The sequence below is a fragment of the Panthera onca genome, chromosome B1 (assembly GCF_046562875.1).
Source record: "Panthera onca isolate mPanOnc1 chromosome B1, mPanOnc1 haplotype 2, whole genome shotgun sequence".
NCBI classification, from domain to species: domain Eukaryota; kingdom Metazoa; phylum Chordata; class Mammalia; order Carnivora; family Felidae; genus Panthera; species Panthera onca.
In genome coordinates, this window is record NC_138342.1 from 1,578,019 (window position 1) to 1,593,173 (window position 15,155).

The window sequence follows — 15,155 nt, forward strand, 5'->3', positions numbered from 1 at the left end:
TGAGGCTGGGGCCTCTACTGTCTCCTTCTCTGCCAAGTGCCAAGCCCAATGCCCGGCACACAGTCACACCCAATTAATGTCTGTTAAATTAATAAACGATGGTCTTAACTCTGTGCCGTTCTGAGATGGTCAGGAGGGGCCCACACTTCCTTTAATCATGTCAGATGCTAGCAGGGAAAGCCCACAAAGAAACCCCCTGCCTCCCCCCACCCCCACCCCCACAGCGAGACTCAGGTCCCAAGTGCACGTCCACACAGGAGATGGACAGGGAGGGTCCTGACACAAAGCATCCCACTGTATCCGCCCCCGCTGGATACCTGGTGCTGTGGAGGGAACGGCGGAGGCTCCCTACAGGACAGAGCTCAGAGCGGGACCCAGGCTGTTGTCTGGCCCACACTCAGCTGGGCGTGAGCCACACCAGCTAGCTGACTAGTCGCCGGGCCACACCCAGCTGGGCTCCGTCACTCACATCCAAGCTTCTTCAGCACGGGGCAGAAGGAAGAGGCCAGTGGTGGCCCAGTAAGGCACACCTTCTCCCTAGACAGGAGCCCGTGGGGAGCCCTCACAAGTGCCCTGGTCAAGGGCACAGGGGCATACACGCACCCCGGTACACGGGGCTGGGACAGCCCTCTGCTTTCCAGTTCAGTGCTAATAGTCTATGCACAGGGTCCTTCTCCAGGGAGGTCTCGGGAGCCTTTGGGGCTTTTTGGCCACTCCAAGCAAGCACGATAGGCCTTGCTGCCTCCTCCATGCATGCACACAGCCCTGACCCTCCGTGCAAGTGCACGGCCCTGACCCTCCTTGATATCAAGAACCTTCAAAAGGCCCCTGAGAATGACGGGTTAGGGTGAGCACAGCCACACTTACCTCTCTACGTGAAAGGCACTGTGGCTTAGTATTTTATACGTTGTTGGTACATCGCAGAACACTTGGAAATATCAAAAGACTTCCAATAACTGTGTGATAAGACATCCACAAAAAGCTAATCTCTTCACCCATTACCAGGCTGGCTGTTAAAAGGCAGGCCCTGCGAAGCAGGGACTCTAACAGCACCCAGGTGACCCAGAGCACCTTAGGAGCGAGCGTCGCGGAGGTACCGGCCGCCCCCAGCTCTGCTGGAATGAGCGGGTCCAGAGCCAAATATCAAAGCCACGGATCCTGATTGATGCCCTGCCATATTCACAGAGGAGCCAGGTGGCTGCCATCACACGCGCCCTGGGAACGTGAGCAATGGCATTACAGCGGGCATAGAACCGGAGGTGGCACCGAGGGGACGCAGCCAGGCCCAACTCCAGTGTGCCGGCCTAGGAGGCCAGTGTGCGGTCACACGACCCCTCCCCTGAGCTCCGAATCTAACAGGGACTTCTCAGTGGGATTTAGTGGGGCACCCAGCAGGGGACAGGCCACGGGTCACTCAGCAGGGGACAGGCCACGGGTTAATGAAGACATCAGCCACTCTGTGGGGGCACTGCCCCAGTGGGCCTGGCTGTGGGGTCCACAAGAGCACGTGTGGGTGCAGGCCAGATGGCACACCCACAATGCCAGCCCAGGGCTCGGCTGATGCCAGGACCTCACCTGCAGAGCTCACCCAGGTATGCTCCTGGCTCTGGGTTTGGGCAGATGCTGCTACTGTGGCCATAGGCGGGCCAGCAGCGGGGGGGGGGGGGGGGGGGGGGGGGAGGGGGAGGTGGAGCCTGTGGACCCCAGCAGGCTTTCTTCCCTGAGTCCCCAGGCTTGAGACACGAGGGCGGGGGGGGGGGGGGGGGGCAGGCTTTCTTCCCTGAGTCCCCAGGCTTGAGACACAGGGCGGGGGGGGGGGGGGGGGGCAAGGGAGTCATCAGAGGGACCTTTGCCCAGGGGTTGCGTTGGGGCCACAGTAGCTAGAAACCTGGAATTAAAGTGAGCGAGCACCTCGGCTGATGTCCCCCCTTCCGCCCTCTGCCCCCCCACTCACAGCCCCTGCCCCTCCGAGGCCCAAACTGTAAAGCTCTAAGGTCCCATGGGTACAGGGTCAGAGTTCAGTCCCAGCTTCCATGGGGCCTCTTCCTAAGCCAGCTCCAAAGCCCACATGAGTCCTGGGGTGGGTCCTGGCCCTCCCCTTGCCCCCACCTAATGAGAAAGTCCTTTCAAGCCCAGCCACCTGAAGCCCAGCTGTGAGGTGCCAGCCGGCCCCTGTGGCCTCCCCGGGCTGTCTGTTCTCCCAAAAGATACATACAGAGGCATCAAGGTCACACAGGCCACTGCGGGAGAAACACCACCAGCTTTTGGAGTCCCGTCTCCAACACCAGAGGAGGGACTTGCTCAGCTCACACATGTGACCAGTGACACTGGAATCCCCGGTGCTGGTGGCAGGGGTGGGGGGTAACAGGCGTCAGGCGCCCCGACGTTGACGACAAGCCTCCTGAGGGGAGGACGGACAGACAACCGGCCACGGGGCCCCAGGCAGAGCAGGTGTCTACATCCAGGAGCGCTTCACGCTGGGGGCAGCCCTGCAGGGATGGGGGCGGGGGGGGGGGGCGCTGCCCACCTCCTCCCTGTCTACAGTGAGGCTTCAAGGCGACAGCCCCTTCGGGGGCTGGAGCTGGAAGGTCAGCCTGGAGCCTGCAGGGCCAGGGCCTCCCCACTGCAGGGCACTGCCCTCACTCCCACCCCTCCCTTTCCAGGAGCAGGGAGAGGAAGGGCTCCCAAAGCCCTCTGTGCAGCCTCCACCTGGCTACAGTCACCAAAACTCCTGACGGTCAGCAAGCCGTGATGACACGTTGCAGCCACGACGGCAACGACGTTCTCCAGCCGAAGCAATTCTCCAGCCAGGCCGCTCGGCTGATGCGATTTCCCAGTCCTGCAAAGCCTGCTAGAAAGCAGCCCGCGGGAAGACAGCTACAGAGCCACACGGCAAATGGGGCGAGCAGTGGAAACGCATTAACAAACGTCAGTGAGAAGGGTCACGGGGAATATTAAATTTCCATCTCTGTTCACCGATATCTGCTCTTTCCGTAATTTGCACTCACTTTACTTTCCATCAGCCTCCCATAAAGAAATCGAGTGGCCGCTCAGGTGGCCAAGCCGGTGGCCAGGCCTGCACCCTCCACAGTCAGCTAACAGCCACGTGAGTCCTCCCACCCCAGGAACGGGACCCCACTCGGAGGCCCCTGCAGCTGGCATGTTGCAGCGTGTATGAGGAGAGGCCACGGGCATCACAGGCCTTTCAGACTCCTCACAACCCTGGACAAAGCGTGTCCTCTCTCTGTGACCACCTTGGATGCCGGAGCCCAGCTCCTGACAGGGGCCCAGGAGGGATCGCGGCTCCCATCCAGGGGACCTTGCCCCTGCCCCGAGAGTGGGGCGTGGAAACAAGAGCCTGTGAGAAAGACACCGCCATGCTGGTTCTCACAGGATTCACAAGCGTGGCTCCCAGTGAGCCCCGGGGTGGGGTCTGGGGCCACCTTGGAAGACCCACCCAGGCCTCCAATCTCCAGGAGTTTTGGTTCACAAGCAGGGACACCGCTGGGACACCCTGCTCACCAGGACTGGGGCGGCCCCAAGGCCAGGGCACACAGGTTGGGCAGCCATAGGTCCCCCATCTGGGCACCGCATGGCTCACACAGGCCCCACTCTCCCCCATGAACCACCCTCCATTCATCAAGAACCACAACAGGAAAAACAGTTCAGTGGTCCCCCAAAAACTTAGACCTAAAGTTCCCATGTGACCCAGAAATTCTGTTCCTGTGTATCTACCCAACAGAATGAAAACACGGGAAAATGTGTACATGGATGTTTATTGCAGCTTATTCACAGCAGCCCAGAAGAGGACCCAGCCCAGAAGTCCACAGATGGATGAAGTGTAGACAGAAGGGAGGCATGCCATTCATCCTTCCAAAGGAAATTCCAACACCTGCTGCAAGGTTGATGAAACCAGACACTGAAGACCCCACGTCGTATGATCCCCTTTCTGTGAAATGCCCAGAACAGAAATGCACAGAGACAGAACGCAGGCCAGAGGTCTCCGGGGGCAGGAGGGGGAGAGTGGGGGCGACTGCACAACGGACACAGCCCCCCACATGCACGCTGGGTACACGAATGCCACTGAGGTAAACGTAAACTGCGTGTGATGTGAATGCCACCTAATTTTTTAAGAAATGACACATATAAGGGAGTCTGGGTGGCACAGCTGGTTAAGCATCCGACTCTTGACCTCTGCTCAGGTCGCGATCTCAGTTTGTGGGATTGAGCCCCATGTTGCGTGGGCTCTGCACTGACAGCACCGTGCCAGCTTGGGAGTCTCTCTCTCTCTCTCTCTCTCTCTCTCTCTCTCTCTCTCCTGCTTGTTGTGCTCACACACTTTCTACAAGTAAATAAATAAGCTTTTAAAAAAAGAAAAATATGTACAACAACAACAACAAAGCTATAACGGGCCTTGTCAACAAGCTGGGTTGGTGCCCAAAAGCACATCCTTGGGAAAGGCCCAAGGCAAGCGGCAGACCGCAGGGCTGGGCCCCGGGCACTGGGTCTGAGTCTGGGGGAGAAGCCACGTGCCCCCTGCCCCCGCATGCCACGCTGTGCACAGAACACGAGTGACATCTCATGTCTGACACTGCCACCTGCCTTTTTGGTTTTGTCCACGTGGTGAGGCGGGCTTCCAACCCCACAGCCCCTATTCTAGAATAATCTGCAGCACGACAACTGGAGTGGCAGCAGACCAATCGTCTCCCTCAGAGTTCGGACACCTGTTAGAGGCTGCACATCCATCGTGATCAGAATACAGACGGGGCACCAAGAGCAGTGGGGCACGGCCATGCCGGCCTCTCTGGGACTGAGCTGGACTGCTGGGCAGCAGGTCAGGCCTGACCCTGTGGGCGTGGTCAGAGGGCAGAGGCCAGCAGGCCAGGAGGGCCATTCCTGAGACTCACTGGTGCTTGAAGAGGAGGGGGCAGCCTGGCACTGCTCTGCCTGTTGCCTGCCCTCCACTTGGCCCCTCGGGTCCTCCCCCACAGTCTCAAGACACGTCCGCTAAATAGGGCCGCACAGATCTTGGGTCCAGCCACGACACAGGGCTCGGTGGGGGGACAGAGGCTGCCAGGGAAACACTGCCCCCAAAAGCCTTTCTGGTTCTGTGCACCCCTCCTCCAGATCTTTCCCCGTCTGTGACAAGTGAGTTTGCAGCCGGACCCTTCGGCAGCCCCTCCTCAGCCTGGCAAACGCCTCCCTGGGGGTCCACACGCTTTCTTGCTGGCCCTGAGGCAGCTCAGAGACCCTGGTCTCCCTCAGCCTTTGCCAGAGCCCTGTCCCTGGGGCCAAATGACAGAGGTCTGGACTCAGGCTCTCTGTGGGGCACTTGGGGCCGGGGATTCTCAGGGGTGTCAGTTCCCAGTCTGGGAGCATTCATCCCAGGGAAAACAACCCCGGCAAGTGTCCTCAGTCAGCGATGCCGGGGGAATGTATGAGGGGCCAGAGGCCATGGTCCTGGAGCTGGGTCCCTGCACACCTGACAGCTGGGCTCTCTGGAGCTTAGCCAGTCTGCCCCACCCGGCCAGGTCCCAGGGCCCGGGGTAGCCGCCTGCCGGAGGGTCAGTGCTCAGCTGCAGGGGCAGGAAGGCAGCTCCTATGTCGTCCCATGGCCTCTCGTTCAGCTAACAGGTGAGGAGACCAGACCTGGCCCCAGCTACTGAGCACAAGTCCTCGGCCCATCTGTACTCAATCCTGAGCCACTGCTGGGCTCTGGGTGGTGCAGGCTTCTCCCAACAGCAGAGAGGCTTCTTGGAGGCTCATGGGCACAGTCGGCAGGGAGTCCAGCAAGGAGGGGGCCACCGAACACGATCTGTCCCAGGACGTGCGACTCCCATCATTCCTTCCTCTCAAAGCTGAAACCAAGACCACAGAAGGTAACAGATACCCAATGGGGTGGAACTTCTCCGGCTGGGAAGTTTTTCACTCTGTAAGTAGCACGCGGGTGCTCCCCCTGGGCTCCTGCGTGTGCTTAACTCACGGTCTGACGTCACCCTCGCCTCGCGCCTCCTCCAGAGCCACCAAGGACCCACCCCCACCGGGTGCTCCTGGCTAGTGTGTCTCACTCCCACGTTTTGGGGTCACTCTGCCCAAACCCCTGCTTCTTGCCGCTCCACAGGGTAACTGCTGCACTGATGTGCCGCGAGCTCCTTGCCTCCCACGCCCTCCTCTGACTCTTGATTTTCCTTCTGGAATACACTTCCCGGTCCTTGTGCAGCAAGGATTCGGGGGTGGCTACACTTTCGTCTTCATCTAAAACTGTCTTCCATTTCATCCCGGTGCTGATGCAGCCCGGCAAGTGCCGTGCTCCCCAGGGCCCTCCCCCAGCCCAGCCTGGAGTCTGGGCCGGCGCCTGGGAAGGCTCCCCTTGCTCCCTGCCCCCGCCCCAAGTCCCATCAGATGCACCTTGACCCTCATCCCACCCTCCCGGCCTGCCCGTGAACTTCTGGAACCTCAGAGTGATCGCCTCACCCCTGCATGAGGCGGGTTGGTTTTTCATTTTTAATTCAATGACTCTCCCTCTCAGTCCTGGGAGTTCTACAGGCTCTCTATTCCCACACCTCGTTCTCGTGAGTCTGTTCGTGTTTTTACCACGCATTCCACATCAGAGGCCGGGCGGGAGGGCCCCCCTCCGGACGGGTGAGTTTTACTCTGCCAGGTACCCCAGTGACACAGTGTGGGATAGGGTTTTCCTAGCTGCCTGTCACCCACGCCTCAGCTTCCTGTGTGAACCCCTCTAACCCACCCCTGCCCTGGAGCCATGCTTCCCCACTGCCACTACCCCCGCCCCCAGCCCTGGGCCACCACCGGAAGGCCATGCTTGCCCGCCCTGAATGCAGCTAACCCTCTAAAATGGTGCAAGAGACGCCTGTGACTTCAGGGCTAGGCCTCAGGAGACCCTGCCATTCCCACTGGGGCACCAACACCATCATGCAAACCCCCCCCCCCCCCCACCGTCAGCCTCCTGGTGGACAGGAGGCCGTGCAGAGGGGGACCCAGCTGCCAGAGGGCATGGAAGGAGAGAGGTGACAGCCGCTGAGCCCCACCCACATGTGGCCCACAAAATGGGGTGACTGTTCTGGTTCTCAGGGCCATGCTCTCAGCCCTGGGGCCAGCTCGGTACAATTCTGCACTCCTGGGCACCCACCGTGGGGGCTCCGCCATCCACATGGACATTCCATGGGCACCCCAAGGGCCACGGTTCCCACCTGGGCTCCCAGGCCCCTTGCCCCGCCAGCCCTCCCCTACACCCTCATGTCCAGCTAACAGCACCCCTCAACCTCCCCACCGGGCCTTTCCATCCCAGAGTCCTGCCTGCCATCCCCTTACCTGAGCCTCAGCCAGGTCTCCGTCACCAGCCCCAGCTTCCAGTTCTCCCCCTGAATCGACTCCCTCCCCCTGAAGGATCTGATCCCATGAAGATTGTCACCACAAGTGACCTGCACCTGGTCCCTCCCCCTTCTGGCACCACACACACACACACACACACACACACACCCTGGTGGGGCTGCCCTGCTCACTCTGCTGACTGCATCTGTCCCTCCAATCCCAGCTCCTCTGGGTCCTGGCCCCCTGGCCACCCCACCTGACAGCCCTGAAGGTGCCCACCAGCCAGCACCCCTGCGCCCATTGTGAGGGCTGCACTTGACCAGGACAGGCTCTCCCTGGGCAGCCCCAGGGGCTGCGGTGTGGTTTCAGAAATCTGCACACAGAACCCCTCGCCGCTGTCCTCCAGAAACCCCAAAACCGAGGGCCTGGAAGGGGTGGTTTCAAAGAGCCTCAGGGCGCCAAGCCCCGCCGGAGATGCATCTCCTGACCTTCCAGGAAAAGCCCCTTGACTGTCTCAAAAACTGCTACGATTCTCAAAAAAAAACTCTCAAAAACGGCTTAATTCCCTTTTTTATCGAGGTAAAATTCACCTAAGATACAATTAACCATCTTAAATACACATTTCAGTGCTGTGCCACCACCACCTGTCTCCAGTTTTAAAACCTGTTTATTGCCCCAAAAGGAGCCTTGGACCCTCTGGCCGTCGCCGCCCTTTTCCCACCCCGCCACGACATACGTTCTGTGTCTACAGACCTGCCCTCCGGGACAGTAGGGGAAGCAGAATCGTAAAGTTTGTGTCCTTTTGTGTCTGGCTTCTCCACATGTCACATAATGACTTGAAGACTCATCCGTATTATAACCTGAAGTTCCTTCCTTTTCCTGGTTGAATAATATTCCATCGTGTGGCTGGACCACACTTCATTTCCTCACTCACTGTTGGTGGACACGTGGGCCACTTCCAATTTCTGTTACGCATAATGTTGCTATAAACGCGGGGATACGATTCTGAAACGTATCTGACATTGGGGGCACCTGGGTGGCTCAGTCTGTTGAGCGTCCATCTTCAGCTCAGGTCATGATCCAGGGGTTCATGAGCTCAAGCCCCTTGTCAGGCTCGATGCTGCCAGTGCAGAGCCGTCTTCAGATCCTCTGCCCCCCGCCCCTCCCCAGCTCACACTCCCTCTCTGTGTCTCAAAAATATAATGCATCCAACAATGAAGTAGTTGATTCCGCTTTTAAGCTTTTTTTGTAATTACAATATTCCTAAAAATAATAGGAAACATTCTCGAAAACTAAACACCCAACAAACGGCTGCCCCAAAGACACCACCCCCAGGGGTAGGTATGCGCTCCGTTTTCTCCAAGCACCCAGTGTATGAGGGCCGCAGTCGTGGGGGAGCTTGGGGGGTCCCCGCAGGGCAGAGACTCACAGAGCCCCCGTGCAGAGCTCTAAGGAGCCCTCAGCCATGAAGGCAGCCCCACTTGAAGTGCCCCCAACATTCCCCTGCCCCCACCCTGCACAAAACAAGGAGAAATGGAAGAGCCTCAAAACACTTACTGTAAGAAAGAAAAAACCTCCCATTCATCTCACCCAACTACTCTACATAAATTATCATAATATGAAACATTCTATTCTACTTTGCTTTATCTATTCAGATCGGTAAAAACAAAAAAGAATCCATTCATTTTTGTCTTCTTCCTTCAAACACTTAAACTGCCCATCAATACCTAAGTTTCTTTTCATTCCAACTGTGAAAAGTACAAAACCAAATGCTTCATCAAACCGGACTCATGTAAACGCTGGTGACGGCTTCAGTTCCTTCCTGCAGGAGAGGCACAGCTCAGGGCAGCCGCACTTGCCAATTCCAGCTCCGGGGCCCAACAGACCAGAGTTCAAATCTAGCTTTCCCTCTTCCTGGCTGTGAAGGCTCCAACAAGTTAAGATCTCGTCCCTGACATCTTGTTTGTAAAACAGGAACATCAAATGTTCACAAGCACCCCCACAACCTCAGCGCCAACAGAGATCTATGCCCCCGGGCCGTCGCTTACACCCAGCCCCTCTGCCTTGGCCACCCCATGGCTCTGGAGTCCTTTCCTGGATCCTGAGCCTCCAGCTGAGGAGGGGTGATGGGGCGGGGACAGGACACAGGAGGATGGCCTGAGATGTTGGGGGCCAGACCTGACACAGCAGAGCCCACTGATGCCCGCTCTGGCTGAAATTCAGCCCTGGGTTCTCCTTCAAAGGCAATGCCAGGGCAGTGGATCAGCACCTGGCCGCATCTCGGCCCAGGGAGGACACAGGAGACGGCATCACTGTTACTCATCGCCGCCATTTGTAATGCCTGAAGCATCCTGAGTCAGGTTCTGTTTCTAGCAACCCAGGACCGGACATGCCACAGAAAGGGAAGCAGGGTGCACCTTCTAAGACACTCTCACTCTTGGGGTGTCTGGGTGGCTCAGTCGGTTGAGCGTCTGACTCTTGATCTTGGCTCAGGTCCTGACTTCACGGTTCGTGGGTTTGAGCCCCACATCATGCTCTGTGTTGAAAACATGGAGCCTGCTTGGGATTCTCTCTCCCTCTCTCTGCCCCTCCCTCGCACTCTCTCTGTCTCTCAAAAATGAATGAATAAACTTAAAAAAAAAAGATACTTCACTCTCATAATAACCTGGAAGTCACTGGAAAGCCTCAGTGACCGCTCAGACCCCATAAAACGCTCCATGGGTGGTCTTACATTAAGTCCACACCCAAGAGCGCTGCTGACTTTGACACCGGTCATCTGTTGAGCCGCTCCTATGAGCGTCCGACAGAGATGACCAAGTTCCACGCAGCAGGTCCCGTCACCCCACCTGACAAACAGGGAAACTGAGGCACAGGGCCAGGCAGGGACGGGGGAGGATTCCCACCCAGGCCCCAGCGCCTGCTGCCCTGTCTGCAGCTTCGTGCTATTTATGCCAGAGCGGGCAGCGAGGTCAGCCCAGGGAGACAGGAGAGAAACACGGGGACCCGCGGCTTTCGGCGTATGCGTTTGTCTTCCAGCTGGGACCCGCTCACCGTGTTCCCCTTTGCTGGGCACAGGGCATGCCACGTAGGAGCCGTGGCTGCCCAGTGCTGTCACCCCAAAGGAGACAAAACCACAGCTCTGCCGTCAAGAATTGCAAATGACCGCTGAGTCACGTATACGCCCTTAGATGGGCATCTTTACACAGTTAAAAGAAGCCTGTCTTCTGATCTGGGGACTCCCGGCAGGGCAGCGTTAGGAGAGGCACCAAAGCATCCTGACGTTACCCATCCTTCTGCAGGTAGAAGGAAATTACCTAACAGGCCTCCCGTTCGGAGAGGGGGGCAGTCCGCTGACTCCGGCTCCCTCCCCGCCACGCCACTGCCTGCGGACTCCGAGACCAGAGATCAATCAGGCAACACTCAAGACTCCCGGCCTGTGACTCGCCCATTTCACAGTCACCATCAGAACAGGAACGTTTCCCGTTACTGTGCTCCTCTGTGAAGTGCAGACCCTGAGCGATGACATAAGAGCTGGCACAGAGACTGACACTCACCATCCGTCAGCCACTCAGCCCCTCCCTGGCCCTGCAAATGCCAGGGGCACAGGGCTGGGCGTGTGAAGCCACACACAGAAATACAGCGAAGCCTCGGAAACGAGACGGGGACCTCCCCCTGAGTCACTCCCTACCCAAGCAGGTGGGCTCCATAAACCACCTTCAGGGACGGGCACCTCTCAGGCCCTCCCATTTGCCCACAGCCTCCAAGTGCTGAGGCATCCGAAGGAAAGCTCTCCGGAGGGGCGGCCAGATGGGGCAGCAGGGAGGAGGGCCCGTGCCTTCTGAATCCTGGGATGACAGCGATGGGTGTGTGGGCCAGCCCAGCCTGCTGTGACTCAGCACTGCCGAGCATCCTTCCCAGGACTCCGCGAGCCCCCTCTGTGCCAGGCACCTGCTGGCCGAGGGAGCTCAGCCCCGGCACAGCCTGCGTGGCCAGGCTTTCCGGAACACTGGCTTTCCAGTAGCTCACCTCAGAGAGGAATGTGTTCCTCCAAGGATGGCGTCAGCTGTGGCCGGGCACTCAGAGTTTATCAGCGGGAAACGCAGCCTGGCTAGAAGTTCACATTAAAACCCCAAGCTCCTGAAACAGTGTCTGTACCTGGCACCAGGATCCAACATGGCACTGCGAGGTCAGCAGCTCGCTTCCCAGCCAGGCAGAGCAGGGAAATCGAGGCACGTGCTGATACTGCCCTCCCAGACCCAAGAGCAGCAGGACCCAGGTTGAGGGAAGACTACCCATCTCACCAGCTTCCGCTGTAAGCCCTCCCACAGCCCTGGGGTCTGCCAATGCCCTGGCTGGATTTCTCCAGGTCTCTGTCGGGGAGTCCCGAAAGGATGAGGGGCTATGCAACGTCTCTGCACTTTGGGGGCCATGCAGACACAAACCCAGGCCCTTCCCATGGCCCTGTGACCTGCTGGTTTAATACCTGAAGGACTCCTACCTGCTATGGCATTCCCAGGGTCCTGCGCCCCGCCAGGTGGTCAAGGAACAGAGGGCCAGCTCCACGCCCATGACCAGGGGGCCTGGGACTCTGGAAACCAGGAGGGACCGTGGACAGGGCTCTAGACGCCCTGGTCCACTGAGGCTGGGTTAAGTTGCAAACACCCTATCTGGATGTACGCTCGGGCAGACTTCACAAAGCTCGAAGGGTGCTTCTTACAAAAAGCACACGTGCCCATCACATTACCCGGGCTTCTGAGAAGGCTATGTCATCTCTGACCTGAACCCAGGGTACTGACAGTTCCCAGATAAACATCAGTCACTAAAGCACTGTATTCACAAGGAATGTTAATGACCCACATCCCAGGAGTCGTTTGGGGGTACGGACGAGAGAGGGCTTCATGGAGCACAGGGCGGAGCATGGTAACCCCCACCCAGCTGGACAGTATCACCTACCCACCCATCAATTCTTCCTCAAAGATGGAAAACACGATTTGACCTGTGCCATCATTAGGATGCTCTTTAATGACGGCTGAGCTATCCTGGCTGGGCCTGGTCTGGGGCCCCCTTCCACTATGCCAGGATTTCACCCTTTAGCACAGTGACCAGGCGTCAACAAGAAAGCGATAACCCAGCAAGAAACGCAAGTATTAACACTTTCGTTTCAAATGGAGATACCAATTATTCCAAAAGGTTTCACCTTCTTAAAGTTCACTCTTTCTTGGAAGGACTTTCCCTAAACAAAAGTCAAAAAAGCTTGTCACCAACATCACAAAGGGCAGGCTGATAAGCTTTCCCACACATTCCTTTCCTATCCAGCTTTCACAGTCCAGATAATACTGACAAATCCTGAACACTTCACATGAAGAGAAATTATAGTGTTTAAAACATGGCCTTGAAGAAAATAAATGGAAATATGAGAGATGGGTAATGTCATTTTAACGTTAAACTACTATATTATACATCAAGGCTTTTTTTTTTTTAAACCCAACTGAGGTAGTTATTAATGATTCAGATATCAAAAATTTTAAGTGTCAGAATGTTTTAAAGCACTTCTGAATCCTTTTTAGAACTGCGAGAACAATGAATATTTTTGGCTCCACAATATTTTCCACTGCACTGTAATGAACAAGAAGCTTGGTGTTCAGTTTTAGACCAAAGCAGGGATTAAATCAAGAATGCAGTTTGAATTGTGTATCTATCTAAATACAAAAGTGAAAAAAACAAATCATAACTGCAGGCAACAGTCTCCCCCAGACACATTCCCCCGCAGCTAACTCTCACACCTCTTGTCCTCCAGCCTGGAATCTTCCCAGCACTGACTCTGTGCTCACCTGTCCCAAATGGATTAAATTAGAAAGGTAAGGGAACCAGAAAATTCAATTCATAATCCAAGACAAAAGTCTGAGCTTTGGTTTGAAAAATGAAAAGCTACTGGGGTGACCTAATATGCTCCAACTCTTCAAACAATCAAGATATTTAACTCCAAAGACAGATCCCAAACAAGAGACCGCCCAAGCTCAAGCTGACTGCGGGGCACCACGCCAAGGCCAGACGCAAAGATCTCAGATGGACGTGTGTCTCAAGTCCAAGGCTCAGGGACAAATATCAGACGTGACCTGACACAAAGCACCAGCCCTCCCTTCTCCGCTGCACCATTGTGACCGGTTAACACCGGCCCTCCACCCAGCCCCCGTCGGCCCCTGGAGCTTGTCTTAGAAGGGCAGCTGCCTGCTGGAGAGGGAAACTTAGGGGTACCATTCTCCATTCCGGGGCACAACCTCAAGGGCAGTATTGTTTTCCACATTTGAAGACTTTCCCCTCAGCTGAAACTGTGCAGCTATTAACGAAACAGAGAGCACACCATTGCTCTTCCTCCCCTTCCAATAAGACAACACAGTTAGGTGATCCTGAAATCAAGGCCGACTCCGGAGCCACGGCTGGAACCTGGACTTCTGACAAAAGTGTTTTTGGAAACACCAGAATGTTACCTGACCTATGATACATTTCCCTGCCAGCCTCTGCTGGCATATACCTTGAAACAATAACACTGCTGTCCACCCTAGATATGACCTTTTGACGAGAGGACTTGATTTTTCCTTAACCGGAGACAAAAGTCACACACACAAAAAGCCATTCCTTGTACAGATATCCTATGCAGTGGCTGTCACCTCCCCCTGACAACCCCCCGGCAGGACAGCAGGAGGGCTGAGACTGGCCTTAGGGGAGACTGCAGTGAGGAGCGGGTAGGTAGAAAATGACCAGGGAGGTCCCAAACCACAGGGAGCCAGGAAGCACCAGGGTCGCACCAAGCCACCACCACCCCCACCACCACGGATAAGGAGCTGCTACAGGACAAGGTTGGGAGGCCAGTGGCTGTACCTGACGCGGAAGAACTGAATCCTCTCTGGGGGAGGCCAAGGCGGAGCAAGGAGCACCACAGGCATCCTAATCCTTCAGCCCAACACTCCGGAGAAATCTCCGACCCCAAACACCATGAAGCACAAGCTTTCGGGTCCCTGGGCTCGTCCCCTAGACCCCGGTCTCCCCAAACAGATCTGCTGCCTCCCCGGAACCGGCGCACCAGGAGGGCACGGATTTAAAGAAACCCCCACCCTGAGAGACCACCCACGTGGGGGAGGGAGGGCGGGGAAGCCCAATCCAGAAAAGCGGTCCAGCCTCGCGGGGAGCAGTGGGTTCCCTGGGTCGTCAGTGACACTGCGGCCTCGGTGACCCCACCCCAGCGTCATCGCCCTCAGCCAAGACCCCAGCGCCTCCGCCTGCCCGCTGCGCCGGCCGGCAGCTTGTAGCCCCGGACCCCAAAGGCGCCCCCAGGACTCTGGGCCCCGCGCCCCGTACCGCGGCCCCCGGCCCCGCGCTGTCCACAGCGGACACGAGCCCGGGCCGCCGGTGGGACGCAGCGCCCGCAGTGCGACTGGCGCAGCCGCCAGCCGCCGACCCCGCGGGCGAGGGGGGCACCCGTTCTGGATTGGGGAGCACGCGGGTGGGCGCGGGCCAAGGATCCGGCCGAGGTGCGGGTCAGTGCTGGTTCGGGAAGGCAGGGCCGGGGCCGTGCGATGGGGATCCGCTCTGCACACAGGGTAGGAGGGGTCAGCCCGGGACCCGGGGAGAGGAAAGTGGGGGTCCGCTCCAGAACCTGGTAGAGGTGGAGCGAGGGTCTCTTCCGGAGCGCAGGGCGAGGCTGGGGAGTACAGTCCGGGCACAGGATAACGGGGACGGGCAGAAGAGGAATGAGGGGGTCCCCCACCACCACCCCGGTTCAGGCAGCAGGGATGAAAAGGTCCTTCCGGGACGCAGGAGAAGTA

The 15,155-nt window shown here is 57.5% G+C and overlaps 1 protein-coding gene across 3 annotated transcripts in view; it reads right to left on the reverse strand.

Moving 5' to 3' along the window:
- Positions 1-15,155, reverse strand: part of ZFYVE28 (zinc finger FYVE-type containing 28) — a 117,860-nt gene that overhangs the window by 101,820 nt on the left and 885 nt on the right. The window contains exon 1 of one of the 3 annotated variants that reach the window (XM_060655547.3): positions 14,212-14,429. The exons of the other annotated variants lie outside the window; for them this stretch is intronic. The gene's annotated coding sequence lies outside the window, so the exon portion shown is untranslated. Of the gene's footprint in view, positions 1-14,211; positions 14,430-15,155 lie in introns of those variants that run through there. 3 annotated transcript variants of the gene reach the window in all.